Source organism: Gossypium hirsutum, chromosome D03 (assembly GCF_007990345.1).
Source record: "Gossypium hirsutum isolate 1008001.06 chromosome D03, Gossypium_hirsutum_v2.1, whole genome shotgun sequence".
In the NCBI taxonomy this organism is placed as follows: Eukaryota; Viridiplantae; Streptophyta; class Magnoliopsida; order Malvales; family Malvaceae; genus Gossypium; species Gossypium hirsutum.
The window spans coordinates 27,930,663-27,948,709 of NC_053439.1; positions in this window are offsets into that span (position 1 = coordinate 27,930,663).

Sequence of the window (18,047 nt, forward strand, 5' to 3'; positions counted from 1 at the left end):
TTACACAAATAAATCTACTTGCTCTGCGGGTCGGATCGAATTTGGGTATGACCTTTAGTACGGGCATGGTCCGTTTCAATCCAACTGGTATGGTATATATGGTTTGGGTTTATATTAAATTATAGAATAAAATTTTAAATATTAAATTATAGAATTAGATTGTTGATCAAACCGGTCAGGTCATTAATTCGTACAGTTAGATTGAATAAATTATTAAAAATAAAAATATTTTTAAAAAAACTCAATTCAATCGATTTTTTAACTTGATTTAATCGGCCCATATTAGTTTGCAGGTCAATTGGTCTAATTCCTCTCTTCAAACCGATACCCCGATCGATTCAAACAATTATGACTTTGAATCTCTACATTTTGTACATTTGGAATTTCATCCTCATACTTTTATTTTCAAGAATTTATTCCCCCTACTTTTTAGATTTATAAATCTACCTTCAAATTATGTATAACCATATAATATTTTAATTGAAAAGTTAACAATATTAACTATTTGAACTAATTAATTACATTATAAAAATATTAAACTACTTAATAACATTACAAAAAATAGAGATCAAATTATGTTACAAACTACAATCATTAGTGTTAATACTAAAATTTAAAATTTAAAAATATAGGGACTTAGAATTATCTAATTGAAGCATATGGATTAAATCTACAACTTTATGCATAGTCCAGAACTCGTAACTAAAGTTAACCAAACAGATTTAACTGCTACTTTTAGGGTTGACCAATTTGAAAAGTACATGAACTAAAATTGATCAAATTAAATTACAAAGAATTAGATATACAACTTTCACAAACTACAGGAACTAATGACAAAATTTAACTTAAAAATTCTAATTATATCATTAAGCGTTAAACTTGTAGTTTATTTAAAGCGGTGAATTTAATATTTATTAGCTCTTTTAAATATTAAATACTTAATAATTGAATTTTGGTGTAAATGTTTGTAAATTATACATGTGTGGGGTATTTGGACAACCATTTTATTTGGTGGGTCCATTGAATTAAGTACAATTTGAGATTGAATTAAGTATAATTTGAGTACCTAAATTATACCTTCCAATTATTAGGGGAGAGCGAGAATTAGAGTAATTATGCGAATAATTACACCTAAATTTAAATTAACTCATGACATTCTAAACACTTATACATGATTCAACTTTTAAAAAATTTATGGAAATTTAAGTTATAAAAAATTATATTATAAGAACGAACACGTGTAAGTGTTTAAGGCGTGTAACACCCCTAACCTTTCTCCATCGCTGGATTAGGGTTACGGAGCATTATCATGCAAATCCGATCACTTTAATATCAAAATATATTAATAATATCATTTAACAATAATTACTTGAAACTCATTACAACCCTAACATACATATACATTTGGGCAATAAATAGAGCTTTCAAAGTCCTAAAATCAGTTTAGAAACAATTCAAGACTAATTCGAAACAAATCAGAAAGTTTTGAAAAATGTTGCAAATTTTGAAAACAGGGGTCACATGGTCGTGTGACATAGCTCAGGTTGTGTAACAATCGAACAAAAGGACACACAATCATGTCCCAGCTCGTGTCTCAAACCATGTAATTCACTGAGTAGGGTCACACGGTCGTGACACAGGCCGTGTGCTAGGTTGTGTAACACACTGACTTGATACACCAAACTTAACAAGTGACACATGGCATGTAGCCAGGCCGTGCGTGACACACGGCTGTGTGGCAACCCATGTCCCAGGTCGTGTGCTCCATAATTTGACCCTAAAAACAAGTTATTTTAAGACCAAAACTTACTCAATCAACCATTACATTTGTGCATACATTCAAAAGACCTAAACACCTTTCAAACACTTATAGACATACCAATTTAAACAACCTATTTCAACTAACCAATATGCCATTCAAAGGCACCACATTGAACCCAACCAAGTTCCACCAAACAAAGCAATTTCACATATACAACTTAATTCCATCAACTAACCAATGTACCATCATTAGTACCACATGCAAATAATCAAATAACCTAAACCCATCACAATCAAAATCTCAACTATTTCAAATATTGTATATATATGCATCATGTAACACCCCAAACCCGGCCTAAACATTAGGGCCGAATCTAGTGATGTCACATTGTAACACCCCTTACCCGTATTTTACGCTGGAATAGGGTACGAGGCATTACCAGAATAAATACACTTATAAACATATTAAACCGAGTTATAAAATTTCATCCAAATTAAAAAAATTTCAAATTATTATGTTCGAGTCGCTAATTAGGGTTTACGAGGCCCAATACATACCTATTCATATGCTCAATATATCCGTTAAATCAATCCAATATTGAAGAATCCACTTTAAGTCAGAATCAATATTAATCACAATCATAAATCTTTTCATGTTATTTTCATATATCACTAACTGAACTTTGAATGTCAATTTACGAATATGTAATTCACTAACACATTCTGGTATACACAATGTTTAATTGATGAAATCATTTAATTGAGCTAAATTTCATATTCACTCCAAATTTTCTTCTATATCTATAAACGCTTTCACTTACCATTTACCTAATAAATTTCTCGAACCAAGCTATATCACAACAATAATACATCACCTGTGCTTCATGAATTCAATGTTCAAATCTTATCACCATCAAATCCATGTCATTCAAAGTTTATTCAAGCATATATTATTATGTTTCATATACCAAGCATATGTCAAAATTACGAATACGTAATCAATTCATTTGTCATTTATTTGACTAGCAAATTAATCTCAAAATTCATAACATTCCATTACTTAAGATATGCCATAAAACACTCCTTTAACATAAACTAGCACCATGGCCGAAATTTTCAGTATGCTATTTATTCCCCTTTTTCTGAATCACATAGCAAAATATTACAAATATGTATATATTTGAATACTATAATTATGCATCAATTTACTAACATGAGTTAATTCATGAGCCACTCATGACATCATTTCATGCCAAATATACCGCACGCATATGCTATGAAACTTTATTTTCTCTCATGAGCTTACCATGACCAGTAATGCACCAATATAAGCATCACTCCTATTTCAACATTTATCGATTATAATCAGACATTTAACCAATTATACACAATTCATTCATATACTTTATTGTCCTCATCCTCCTATCCATCCCACATCCTTTATGTATATAACATGCTTAAATAGCATTATACATAATTTCATTATTCACTTATATTTAAATTCAAAGTTGTCTAGTCGAGTTACAGTCACTAAATTATTTTTATCTGGAGCTACAGAGCTCCAAATTAAGTTCCGTTAATTTTCCCCGAAACTAAATTCACATATCTTCTTACCATAAAATTTTCAGAATTTTTGGCTTACCCAATTAGTACATTTTATTCTTTAAAGTCACCCTTGTTTCACTGCTTAACATCTCTAACCTCTATTCACTAAAAATAAATTATCTCATTGTACAGAATTCAGATGATATTTCTGTTTATTTCCTTTGAAAATAGACTCATTAAGGATTCTAAGATATAAATTATAACTCATAATTATTTTTTTACAATTTTTAATTATTTTCCAAAATCAGAATAGGGGATTCCGAAATCAATCCGACCCTGCCTCACTAAAATTCAAATATCTCAAAATATATAACTCTTTTGCTTGCTCTGTTTCTTTTATGTAAAAATACACTCATTAAGATTTCATTTCATATCTTATTCACTCTCTAATTAAATTTCCACCATTTTTGGTGATTTTTCAAAGTCACACTATTGTTACTGTCCGAAACTGTTTTGTTGCTAATTTTACTTTTTCATAATTTCACTTTTTCACTTTCAATCATTATTCAATTCAATTCCACACATATATTCATCATTCAATCACACTTAATCGTTACATGATCTCATGTATTTCACTTAGTCAATTTCCCGATGAACACTTCGGAATAATAACAGATACACGGTGGATTCAGCACAGAGCAACCACCCTTTGTAATCAATGCTATCCGGTGGGATCAGCACATAGCAACCACCTTATAATTAATGATACTGGTTCACATAGTAGCCTGCACATAGTACTACACATGTGACCATCACTATTCGATACACGTAGTAGCCTTCACATAGTACTACACACGTGATCGAAGCTATCCGGTACGCATAGTAGCCTGCACATAGTACTACACACGTGACCATCACTTTCACTTTCACATAGTGGCCTACACACAGTTCATGCCACACATGTGATCATTTCTGTCACTTCATTCGTATCCCTTTTTATTCCGAATGTTCAATCGGGAAATTTCTCACTTTTTCTCATTTTTTCCTTTTTCACTAATCAAAGTCAATTCCTTGTCTTTCTTGACTTATAATAGCACATTTAACTTATTTAACACTCAAATTATTCAATCCAGTCCAAAAATCTCATTTTGGCAAAACTACATTTTTGCCCCTAAAGTTTCACAAAATTATGATTTTGCCCCTAGGCTTGGAAATTAAACTTTATTCCTTTTTCTTATGTTTTATGACATGATTAACATTTTCCCTTCTATGGCAACATCAAATTCTCACTATAACACTTACTTATGAACATTAGGTATTTTTACCAATTATGTCAATTTACTCGTTTTCACTTAAAATCGGCTAGCAAAAGTTATTTAACATACTTTCAAGCTTCATATTCTACCATAAAATCTCAAAATAAACATATTTCACCTATGGGTATTTTTCCAAATATGAACCCTAGATTAAATTATTGCTAGAATAAGCTAAATCAAGTTACCGGGACTCCAAAAAAGTAAAGAACATTAAAAACGGGGCTTGGAATCACTTACTATGGAGCTTGGAAGCTTGAAAACCCTAAATATGGCTTCCCCCTTGCTGATTTCGTTCACCATGGAGAAGATGGACAAATTTTTGGCTATTTTGGCCTTTTTAATTCTTTTAATTACTAAATGACCAAAATGCCCCCAACTTAAAAATTTCCTATTTCACTTATCTCTTGTCCATTTTTGTCCAACAAGTTAACCAATGGTCTAATTACCATTTAAGGATCTCCAATTTAAAATTTCATAACAATTGGACACTTCTAACATGTAGAACTCAACTTTTGCACTTTTTACAATTTAGTCCTTTTGACTAAATTGAGTGCCCAAACGTCAAAATTTTCGAACGAAATTTTCACAAAATCATTTTGTGAAATCGTAGACCATAAAAATATAATGAAAATAATTTTTTCTCATCGAATTTGTGGTCTCGAAACCACTATTCCGACTATCCCAAAATTTGGGCTGTTACACATCACATATCATAATTACAAGCATAAACACCAAAGTGTCAAACATATCATACAAACATCAAAATGACTATTTTTAACTTCTAGTTCCACCTACAAGACTCTTTTGTTATTACATGCCACTTTTAACCAACTTCAAACGAGCACAAAATAACTACCAAGGTATAGATGATAGTGTGTAAGCTTCCAAGTTGATTCAATCGATGCTATGATTCTAAGATTCCTACAAAATAAAATTAAACGAATAAGCGCAAAGAAGCTTAGTAAGTTCGGTAACTCAACTCATTTACTACCTATTACCAAGTTTTCAAGGAGCGATAACATTTACTACACTGGCTCAAAGTCTGCTAGGCAATATGCTTGATTAACACTAGCACAAAGCCTACTAGGCACTAAGCCTGAATAACACCGGCACTAAGCCTGCTAGGCACTAAGCCTGAATAACACCGGCACTAAGCTTGCTAGGCACTAAGCTTGAATAACACCAGCACTAAGCCTGCTAGGCACTAAACTTGAATCAATACATTCAATACGTTCAATTTCACTATCGAACATCGTTAAATCCATAGTTTAGTGACCCAAGAATATTTCAAATCACTTGTAAGGCAAATGCAATGAAATAAATTACAACATACTTACATAAAAATAAAAACGAACTTACTTGGACAAATTTGTAATAGTTGTAGAAGTTCAGGGACTATTATGAAACTTTCCCTTTTCAACATAAATCAACAGGGTCTTGATCTAAAATGTAAAATTTTCCCTTTTTTAGCTTATATACACATGCCAATTAATTTTTCATTTCAAACCCATTTATATTTTTTAAAAGTACAAATTGCCCCTAACTTTTACAACTTTTGCAATTTAGTCCCTTAACTCAAAAATCGCCAAATTAACTATTTCTAAAAATTGAGCATTCCAACTGAATGTTTAAGGCATCTAAACAGTCCACAAAACACTTCTTAATCACCAATTAACCATGTGATTTTGACATTTTAACAATTTAATCCTTAAATCAAAAACTAATAATAATTACTTCACAAAACAACCAAATACCAAAATCAAAGATTCAAACACATAATTATCATTAATAATTACCAAGGCTCAACAATGGCAACTTATAAAATTTTTGACAGATTCAAAAACGAAGGTACCTAGTTGCAACGATCTAAAAAACATAAAAAAAATCAAGAAATAGGTGAGAATTGAGCTCACATGCACTACGGAGATGAAACCGAAGCTTGGAGCCCTCCTTCCATGGTGTTTCGGCAATAGGTAAAGAAAAAATGAAGAAGAAATGTCCATTTCTTTCAATTTGTTTTATTTAATTTTGATTTATTTACAAAATTACCATCAATTACTCTTTAATTAATTAATTTTTTGTTCTATTTTGCCATCTACAAACCTAAAAAAGTTTAATTACTTCATTAGTCCTTCCCCATGTAACACCCTAAAATAGGGCCTAGGAGTTTTAAGGGTATTTTAGGAATTTTGGCCTAGAAGAGCTTAATATTTCGTAAAGTTAGTACTCAATAATGTTTTCGACTTTGGCATCTTAACTGATAAATCAATTTTTGAACAAGTGTTCTAGAAACCCTTAATTTTGAGAAAGGACTGATTTGTAACAAAGTTAAAATAGTAGGAATTTATATTGCAGTTTTACCATTTTGTAAAATTGAACCTATTTCTTCCCATGAACATGTTTTCACGTCAATTTCTTTTTCCCCTTCATTGTGCTTGTCGCCCCTTACCATTCCCTTGATCTTTAACTTGATTTTTTGTTCCCAAACCACAATACATTGATTTCCTATCATTCCTAAGTCATTTACCATAAAAAAACCCCTAAGAAAAACACCCAAAACTCTATAGATTTCATCATCATCTTTAAACGTGGATTTTCGTCAAAACTCGTTTCTTTGTTTCAACAAAGGTAACCATTCATGTATCCATTGGTTTTTAATGTTATTTAGATGCTAAAACTGAATTATTTGCCCTCAAATTACATGTTTTAAATAAAAGTCAAAAATTGAACCATTAATGGTGGATTTCGGGATTTTGAGTCAAAACTTGGTTTCAAAGTGTTTTCACCTTGTTTTAGTATGATTAGAAGGTTTTTAAAGTTACCTTGAAGTTTCATTAATGATTTCTCATGTTTTAATGCATTATGTGAAATTTTCCTAAAAGATGTCGAAAAATGTCGATACCATAAATTGAGTAGATTTGTCTAGTTTAAAGGTTGCAAATTAGGTGTAGATGATTAATTAGATGAACAAAACTGATTTTAGACAAAAACATTGAGTATAGACCGAAATATTAGAATTTAAAGTTTTATGTGTTAATAGTTTAAGTTACACGGGACCATAGCTTAAAGCTTGTGTGTTAGTTGCTTTAAGTGAATTTTTGGTTGATATTTGACTGTGGTTATTGTATGATTTATATGTGCAAAGCTTTGGATTTGTTAGAGCTTGTTACGAGCTAGGGAAGCGTTAGTTGAGTTTTCGATTTTTCAGCAAAAGCATAATGTGGTGAGTGTATGGAATTGTTACTCATAAACATGAGTTATGTGTTATTTGGGAATTTATATGTAGCCTAAGTTTCGAGTGTAAGTTTCCATGAATCCATAATTATCTTGAGATTTTGTGGTTATGTAATGTGCGTGAAAAGTTGTATGTGAACATAGTGACTATTGCGTAAAGTGAATGCGTAAAATGTATATTATATGGCTATGCTAGTGTTTTGCAAAAGATGCTAATATGCAGTGACAGTGCACGGATAATCAGTAAGTAATGTGTGTTGTTTTTTGGATATTTTAGCCTTGTGACTGTAATGCCCCTAACCCGTATCCGTCGTCGGAATAGGGTTACAGGCATTACCAGAGTTTTCATTTCAAAATAATCAAATTTTTTATACATTTTAATTCATATCATTAGTCATAGCCAAACCAATCAATACAATACATACTGTCCCTTATACGAGCCCTCGAGGCCCTAAAAACACATTAGAAACATATCAAGACTAAATCGGAAACATATAGAAATTTTTAGAAAAAGATGAAAATTTTCAAACTGTAGGGGTCACACAGTCGTGTGACTTGCACAGCTGAGACACACGCCTGTGTCTCAGGCCATGTGGACATTCGAAGTAGGGACACACGGCCTTGTGGACGTTCAAAGTAGGGACACATGGCTGTGTCCCAGCCCGTGTCTGTACCCGTGTAACTGTCTAACTTGGGTCACATGGCCAAGCCACACTCCCGTGTTCCAGGCCTAGTGCTAGGCCGTGTAACAACCTGACTTGCAACCCTTTGAAAGCTACAGGGGACACACGTGTGACGCACGGCTAAGACACACGCCCGTGTATCTACCTGTGTGGATGAAAAATAGGCCATTGCCAACCCATTTTTCTCACCTATTCAAGCACATACCTACAATCAAAATTCCACATATAAACAAGTCTTCAAATTGCACTAAAAACATGCATAATCAAGTTATCCAAATAAGGTACATAAGCATACAACCAATATGCCCAAAAGGACCTCAATCACAACAATTAGACATGTATAACTATATACACAATTTGGCCAAAAGTTTAACTAACTTATAACTAAGTTTATGCTAAAACTTACCACTTTGTTTACCAATCAAATTCACTCCAAAAGTACCAAATTTACCATTTAACATCTAGTACCCTTAGCCACATATGTCATCTATAACCAATATACTAAATCACCACATTCAAACATATCAAAAGACACTTTATAACATACATTTTTAACTACCATTCCATCTTTAATCACTCGAGCATCATGAGCCAAGATATCAATCATTTTAAGGCCAAATATATACATGCCAAAATTAATACCATTTCATTACCCAAATGCCATAAACACAAGCCAAAACAAATGGCTTTAAGATTAACCAAAACACCTATACATGTCATTATAACCAAAACTTAGAAACACTAAAATTTATCGATTTAGTCGATGGATAGTGTGATATAACTCTAACAAGCTTTCAACCCAAACGAGCTTCCGATTCACTATAAAACATGAAAAATAACACTAAGTAAGCATAAATGCTTAGTAAGTTTGTATAATGTAAGACTCAACTTACCATCATCACATATTAAGTAAGTTAAGCATGGCATAATCTAACCACACTTGGCCAAAGCCTAAACATTTACACCAAACATGTTAGCCATATAAGCATATAACATAAACAATTTAATCATGGATGATCACAAGATTTAATCATGTATCATATGCATATATCATTTATCTCAACTTTCATTATACCATGTATTACCAATTAAATGAAATTCACATGTGTTCATGTCTTAGTTCGTAATGAACTCATACCATTCTTTTTCAAATCATGCCTGTTGAACCATTTAGAATACCATTGGATACCCGGGATAGCTCACACATAGTGTGCTAACTCATATAACTGTAATCCGTCAATTCCTGTACATGTATGCTCATACGAGTTATGAAAATGGGCCTGCTCACATAAGCTGTGGGTTGGAATGTAGCTACATGATGCTACTTACACGAGCTGTGGAGTATCCACAACACATGCCGGACCTCAGCCATTGGTAGGACGTTCAAGACCAGCACTCGAATCATGTAAACCCTAATGACATGTCATTTGTATCCTATGAATTCTTAAGGTTCAAACGGGGCTTAGTAGTCGACGTAACATTGTTGGATATGCAATCGGTATATATATATATGGGAATCCACAATACATGTATAATTCAATTACAAGTACATAAATACAATATAGTTACACAAACTTACCTCGACGATAAAACGTAGATACGGAGGCAATTATTCCGAAACTTTATCTTTGTCCCGGTCTAAAGTCGTACAAGGTTTTTCTTGATCTAAATGAATAAATCAACTCAATTCAAACCTTACTTTATTCAATTCAATCCAAATTCATATTTTAGAAAAATTACATTTTTGCCCATATAATTTTAATTTCATTTCAATTTAATCCCTAGCTCATAAAATGAAAATTCATGCAATTTTCCCAAAACCTACCATAGCCGAATTTCATATAGTTCCCTAGCATGCCTTTTATTTCATTTATTTCATAATTTCACCATGAATATTTTCTATTTTTCAATATAATCCCTAGTTGACAATTTCATCAAAAATCACTTAACTAAAGTTGTTTATCTAACAACAACTAACAATTTTCTTCCATAAAATATAAAAAAACCTATATTCATTCATGGAAAAACTTTAATATTTTAACATTTTTACAAATTAGTCCCCAAGGCAGCTAAATTAAGCTACAACGATCCCGAAAACATAAAAATTGTTAAAAACTGGACAAAATATCTTACCAAGCAAGCAAAATAGAGATGGCTGAACCCTAGATTATTTGAATAGAGTATTTTCAGTGGTGTCTTGATGAAAATGAAGAAGATGAACATTATTTACTTAGTTTATTTTAGTTTAATTACTCATTTAACTTTTTACCCTTTTAAAACATTAAAAATTTCACTAATACCAAGCCATGCACATCCACTAACACCATTAATGGTCTAATTACCACATAAGGACTCATACTTTAAGGTTCTATAGATATTTAAGGCCTTTAGCCTATAGAACTCTACTTTTTCACTTTATTCAATTTAATCCTTTTTATCAAATTAAGCATGCAAACGGTAAAATTTCTTAACGAAATTTTCATACGATAATACTAACATGCTGTAGAAATTAAAAACTCATCGTCCAATAAGAAACCCATAGCTAGCCTCCTAATTATTCATTTATCATTTTTTGAGACGTAATTCGAGTATTACTGGTATTGCAAATACCGCTTAATGTCAACATACCACGGTTTCTCATCTAGTTTTCTTCTTTTGGCAAATGATAAAATTGAACATCATCAAACTCTTTGATCAGTCTATGCACATATGCTTGATAGTGAATCGGCTTGGAATCCCTTGTTTCCCATTCTCCTATTAATTGGTAAACAACTAATGCTGAGTCACCAAAGACTTTTAAAACCCTAATCTTTTCTCAATGGCGATCTGAAGTGCCAAAATGCATGCCTCGTATTCAGCTACATTGTTTTTACAAGTGAACATCAATTTAGCTATAGCGGGAAGGTACTGGCCACTTGGGGAGATTAGTACTACCCCAAACCCATGCCTAATCATGTTGGATGCTCCATCGAAATACACCCTCCAAATTTCTTCTTCATACTTCGAAATTGACATGATCTCTTTGTCTGGGAAATCAAAACTCATGGGCTCATATTCCTCTTTCTCTTGGTCCCCCAGAAATTCACGACTATGCTTCCTTTTATAGCCTTTTGGGACATGTAGATGATGTCAAACTCGGACAAAATCACTTGCCAACGAGCAACTCTTCCTGAAAATGATGGCTTCTCAAAAATGTACTTCAAAAGGTCCAACTTTATGATGAAAAAGATGGTGTGATACATGTATTGCCATAGTCGACGCACGGTCCATGCTAAAGCACAACATATCTTTTCCAGATAGGAATACTTGGCTTCATATTCTGTGAACTTCTAGCTCAGATAATAGATTGCATGTTCTTTCTTGTTTGAACCATCTCATTGCCCTATAACACAACCTATAGAATTATCCAGCACTACCAAATACAAAATCAAAGGTCTTCCTAGCACCGGGGGAATCAAAATTGGTGGCTTAGCCAAATACTCTTTTACTTTCTCGAACGCTTTTTGACAATCTTCAGTCCATTCACCATCACTATCCTTATGTAAGAGCTTGAAGATGGGATCATATTTATCCATCAACTATGACATAAAACGAGACACGTAAGTTAACTGTCCCAAAAATCCTCTTACCTCCTTTTGAGTTTTAAGGGGTGTCAAATCTTGAATTGCTCGAACCTTGTCCAGATCTATTTCAATTCTTTGTTCACTCACTATGAAACCTAACAACTTCCCCGACTTTACCCCAAAAGTACATTTTACTGGATTCAATCTCAATTTGTATTTTCTTAATCTTTCAAATAGTTTGCGGAGGTTTTCCACATGACTTTCCTCCCTAACGGGCTTTTCATCATATCGCCAACATAAACTTCAATCTCTTTAAGCATCGTGTCATGAAATAATGTCACCATTGCTCGTTGATACGTGGCCCTAGCATTTTTTAAACCAAACGGCATGACCCTATAACAAAAAATTCCTCAGGTCGTGATGAATGTGATCTTTTCCATGTCTTCCCTCACCATTTTAATTTGATTATACCCCGAGAATCCATCCATGAAAGAGAAATTACAATGTTTAGCAATGTTATCCACCAGCGTGTCTATATAAGGTAACAAAATATTATCCTTGGGGTTGGTTCGGTTCAAATCTCTATAATTAATGCACATTCTGACTTTCCCATCCTTTTTAGGCACTGGTACAATATTCGCCACCCACTCTGGGTATTTAGCTACTTCCAAAAATCTTGCATTGAATTGTTTCCTAACCTTTTGTTTAATCTTCAACATCTCAGGTTTCATCCTTTTCAACTTCTGGTATATGGGCTTGCAATCTGATTTCCAAGCCCGGCATATCTTGGTATGACCATGCAAACACATTTGAGAACTCAATAAGTAGATCCTTCAATAATTGACTTTGCTTTGGCATGAGAGTAGTTCCAATCCTAATTTCCTTTCTTACCTCATCATCACCCGGATTGATTAAATCTGTTTCTTGCAAGTGGGGTTCTATAAGCTTATTTTCTTATTTAACTATCCTCAAAAACTCATCTGGTACAACTTCCTCCTCTTCCGTCCCATGATCGTTATAGTGAACATAATTATAAGAATTTTATTCAAAGATGTCATTTTGATTATTTATCAATTCATGAGGTATATCCCTGAAATAATTATGACTATGTAAATTGGTATATGAATTAAAACAATTGAATGAAAAAAAAGTAACTAGGGACATGATCCAAATATGATTTCATTAAAAAGAAAATAGTTTTACATGGATATTTGAAGGAAATTAAATTAACTGAACGATATTAAACTTTGATATAAAAAATCTTAAAAACGATTACATCTTGGAGGACTCAAGGATAGTAGGTAACAGTATGAGTTGCCAGTTGTCCAAGGCGGAAGGGTCATAGCGAACCCAGTCTCTTGACATCGGCACTCTATTGCCAATCATGTTTAGATCCACTGCATCTCTATAAATTATTAACTTAACTGGAGTCCTTTCCCGGTGCTCAAATCCCACAGAGTAAAAGGTCTCAGATAGTGGAGTACAAATCAAAAGAGGTTCCACTACCTTCTTTCCATCCATGCAGGCCAACCTCTTTGCTCTCCGCTCTTTACACATCCTCTCGACATCCTCCATCATAGGCTTATATCCTAGTCCTCTTGTATCCTTCTAAGTGGGAACAAAAAAAGGTTCTGAGATACATTGTAGGTCTTTTCCCAAACCTAAATGGATTTGCCAACTCTTCCCTATTGTTTGGGCATATAACATGTTCACTATTTGTGGCATATGAGGCTTAGGGGCTCGCATTCCCTCTGCCATGTAAGATGCAGTGGCCACCTCAAAGGTTTGAAAAGAACTCTCTATTGCCCCACATCTACTTTTATGAAAGGAGAATCTGGCAAGCTAGCTACCAACAGGTCCTCTTCGCCTCACACGATGTACAAATTTTGATCGGCTACAAATTTCAATTTTTGGTGCAAGGACGATGGTACCACCCTAGCCGAATGAATCTAGGGGCGTCCCAATAGCATATTGTAAAAAGGCATTATATCTATCATCTGAAAGCGAATAAGGAAATTAACGGATCTTTTAGTGCCAATCACGCTTCTTTTGGTGCCATCAAAAGCTCACACCACTAAAGGGCTCGATGTCAAGTATGAGGTATCCACGAGTAGCTTAGACAAAGTTGACAAAGGCAAGACGTTGATTGATGACCCATTGTCGATCAGGACCCTACCTATGGAATAGGTTTTACACTTTACTGAGATGTGTAATACCTTGGTGCTTCCTCTTCCATCCGAGGGTATTTCATCATCATTGAAAGATATGTAATTTAGGGCCAAAATGCTCCCTACTAAGTGACTGAAATTATCCACTGACACATTGTGAGCAACATAAGCCTGTTTTAGAACTCGTACAAGAGCCTTCCTGTGTAGCTCCGAGTTCAAAAGGAGTGACAGTAGAGAAATTCTTATTGGTGTTTTGTTCAACTATTCGACCATGCTATAGTCGCTATGCTTTATTAGACGCAAAAATTCGTTAACTTCATCATTCTCGACTTCCTTTTTAATTCTCCCTTGTTTCCTTATCGACTTCATTATTGCCAATTTCTGGTTGATCTTCTGAAATAATTTCCTTACCACGGGGTTTTTTCCCCACTGTGTTTGGCTTGTAACAACTCCCACTTCGAGTTATGCCACTGAGTTCTGAAACATTGGAGGCATTGGATCCAACAGCCTCGTAATCATATCTATAAGGAACTCATTGGTCATCTCCGTACTTAAAAGGGCAGGGAACCCTGATGACTAACACATCATCTTGTATGGCCTTTAAGGTAGAAAATTTTTAATAGGGGTTTTCTTTCCATATACGATGGTGACAAATTTTGCATCTAATATGTTTATCTCATTGGTCTTAACACCCTATCGTATCTTTAGCTAGAAAGAACCCCTGAGACACTGTACATGTTCCCTAAACATTGGGCAAACTTGGATAGAGTGTCCTCGATCTCCTTGGTGGAATTTGCATATTTGGTCCATATCAATTCCCATTACAGACCTGGGTGGCTCAACGTGAATTAGATTTGACTTCCTCAAGATGTCGAAGAGTCATTCGAGTGGGGTTGTGATTTCCACTTTTCTCCTTTGAAGGCTCTTTTCTCTAGTTATAGAATTAACTGTTTGATTATGGTTTGGTAACGGATTCATGTTAACATCCAGTGTATTCTCTCACTAGAAATTTATGTTTCCTATCCTTATAAGATCTTGCACCTTATATTTTAGCGCTCAGCAGTTCTCGATGGTATGACCTGGATTTCTAAAGTGATACTCACATTGAGCATTGACATCATACCACTTTGGAAATGGCGGTTGCATTTGTTCCTTGTGTGTGGCTACTAGGAGATGCTTCTCCACTAAAATTTGAAAAATTTTTGCGTAGGATATGGGAATTGGATCAAAGGCAGGCCTCTCCCGTGGTGGCCTTAATGGAGCTTGGGTCTGTGGGAACCGGGTTGGCATAGTTAACATGGGGGATTTGTAACAGGTACAGGTAGACGATACATAAACGGTGTAGTATTGGTAGCATTTACAATTGGGTATTGTGGGCGTGGAGTTATGGGGCTTGGGTATGGAAAGTAAGAGTACAGGTATCTACCAGTGTAATTATTTGCGTTTTTGCTTCCTTTTTCTTCCCGTTCAAAGGGTCATTTATTTTGCCTAACTTTAATGCATTCTCTATCATTTCTCCGAATAATACCATATTCGTAAAGATCTTAGAGCCACTTCCTACCATCCTATCATAGTATACGCTTTTTAGCGTACCAACGAACAAAACAGTGGTCTCATTTTCTGTGAGCGAGGGCTGTACTTGCGATGCCAGGTCCCTCCAGTGTTGTGCGTATTCCTTAAAACTCTCTTTTGACTTCTTTTCCATGTTCTATAGAGTTAGATGGTTTGTGGCCATGTCTACAATATATTTGTACTGAGAAATAAAAGGCCTGTGCGAGCTCTCCCCAAGTTTGAATCTGACTCCTGTCCAACTTTACATACCAGCGAGCTGCAGATCCGGTCAGACTATCTTGAAATATGTACATTAGCAGTTTTGCATCTTTGGAGTAAGCATCCATTTTCCTACAGTACATAGCGATGTGAGTAATGAGGCAACTTCTACCATTGAATTTTTCAAAGTCAGGGACTTTGAATTTTGGTGGGACGACCACATCGAGTACTAGACATGAGCCTTATGCTTCTATTGATTTGAAGGTGTCTAATCCTTTGATGGCTTTCAAATGTTCCTCAATTAGGCTGAATTTATGAGCCTCTTATCCATAATTGACTTCCCTAGTCCACTTCTCTTGGCTCATTGCTAGCAGGTAACTCATTTACTCTTGGGATTTGAATGGTCACACCTGGCGCTTGAAGTGGTAAATCTTCACGATATACCCCTGTATCATCGCAAAAAGTGATTGGAAAAAGTACCACTTCCTTCTCCTACCTTGGCCTTGCCTTTGACCATTGTAGTCATTATTTCCATCATTCTTTCCATTTGTTCCTCCAGTTTGGCCATGCGTGTTAATTATTCTTCTATAATCTTTTTGGCTTTTGTGCGGGTGTTATACGGGTGAGCTATCCTTGGTCCTTTTTCAAATGACATTTAATTCCAAAGTTAGAAAATTAGTTGGAGTTGTCATAAAAATGTTCTTTTATTTTTTTTAAAATGATGTTTCTGAATAAACAAATGAACGAATGAGTGAACGAATGGATGAATGAATGAATGAATTAAAAAATGAATGAAATTGGGGCACATTGTCGTAAATATACTCGAATATAAACATTTTCTTTCATAGAAGGTTCAAAAACTATTCGGCTTACAAAGTTTTTTTTTCATTTTTCATTCATACTTAAAAAAAATCCTAATCGATCCTATTGGCATATGGAAAATCTCTACTCGTCGTTCTTCTTCCTCCTCATAAGCTTGATGAACTATTGGTAATGTGCTTGAGCCACTTCCAGAAGTTTCATTGCAGGCTCGTCCTTAGTCGCAAAAGGTGTAAATTCTTTTTTGAGTTCTTTAATCTGTTCACATATGTCTTCGGCTTGCTGAGCGAAAACCTGACCCTCCATGTGCATTGTTGCAAACACCTTTTTCGGCTTACTGCCATTTGTTCTACTGTGACAAAATATTCAACAAGCTCTATATATTCTTCCGTGACCTCTTTGTTTTGCTCCTATTTTATCTTTAATTCATTAGTCAGACGACAAATTTCCTCCTTCAGCACCTCAATTTCAACAGTTTTCTCATTAGACACCCTCTTCCAAGTTCGCTCTTGTTCTCACGCTTTCCGGAGTTCATTAACCCATAAACTTGGATCCACCTCTAACCTTTGAATTTGAGCAAACAAGTCATATCTTTCTTGTTGACGACATTTTAACTATATTCTTAATTCTTCCTCTCTTCCTTTCATGTCTAGCCGGTGTTGTTATTGTTGTCTCATGATTTCTTCCTCTTTTTCCTTTACATATGCCTGATGTTGCTTTCATTACTGTCTTACCTCTTCATCTCTCCCCCTAAGATGCATATCTAGATATACATTTTTGAGGGGTAATGGTTGAAAAAGGTTCTTGATCGCAAGCTTAAGGTTTGACCCTACTTAATTCGTACCTCTTTCAATTTCTTTCAAAATCCCGAGTCCTGAACTAAAACTTCCACCCTGTTTAAATCAGCTGTAGCAGGTACACATTGATCATACTTGTATTGGCTTAGAACCATCAATGAGGAATAACTGATGGCTCCCCAAATGCCAATTAAGGGAACCCACAAATGACCACCGAACCCGATGAGTATCATGCTTCGAATCATCTGTGGAGCCTTCCATTCTATTTCTTGGTATGTCAATGTACTAAGGTTCTGAAACCATTCGTTAATCGATTGATTTGAAGGCCACTCACTTTCTAGAAATTCCTCTATAGGCTTGGTCGAAGGAACAAACACCTGATGAAAGCGCT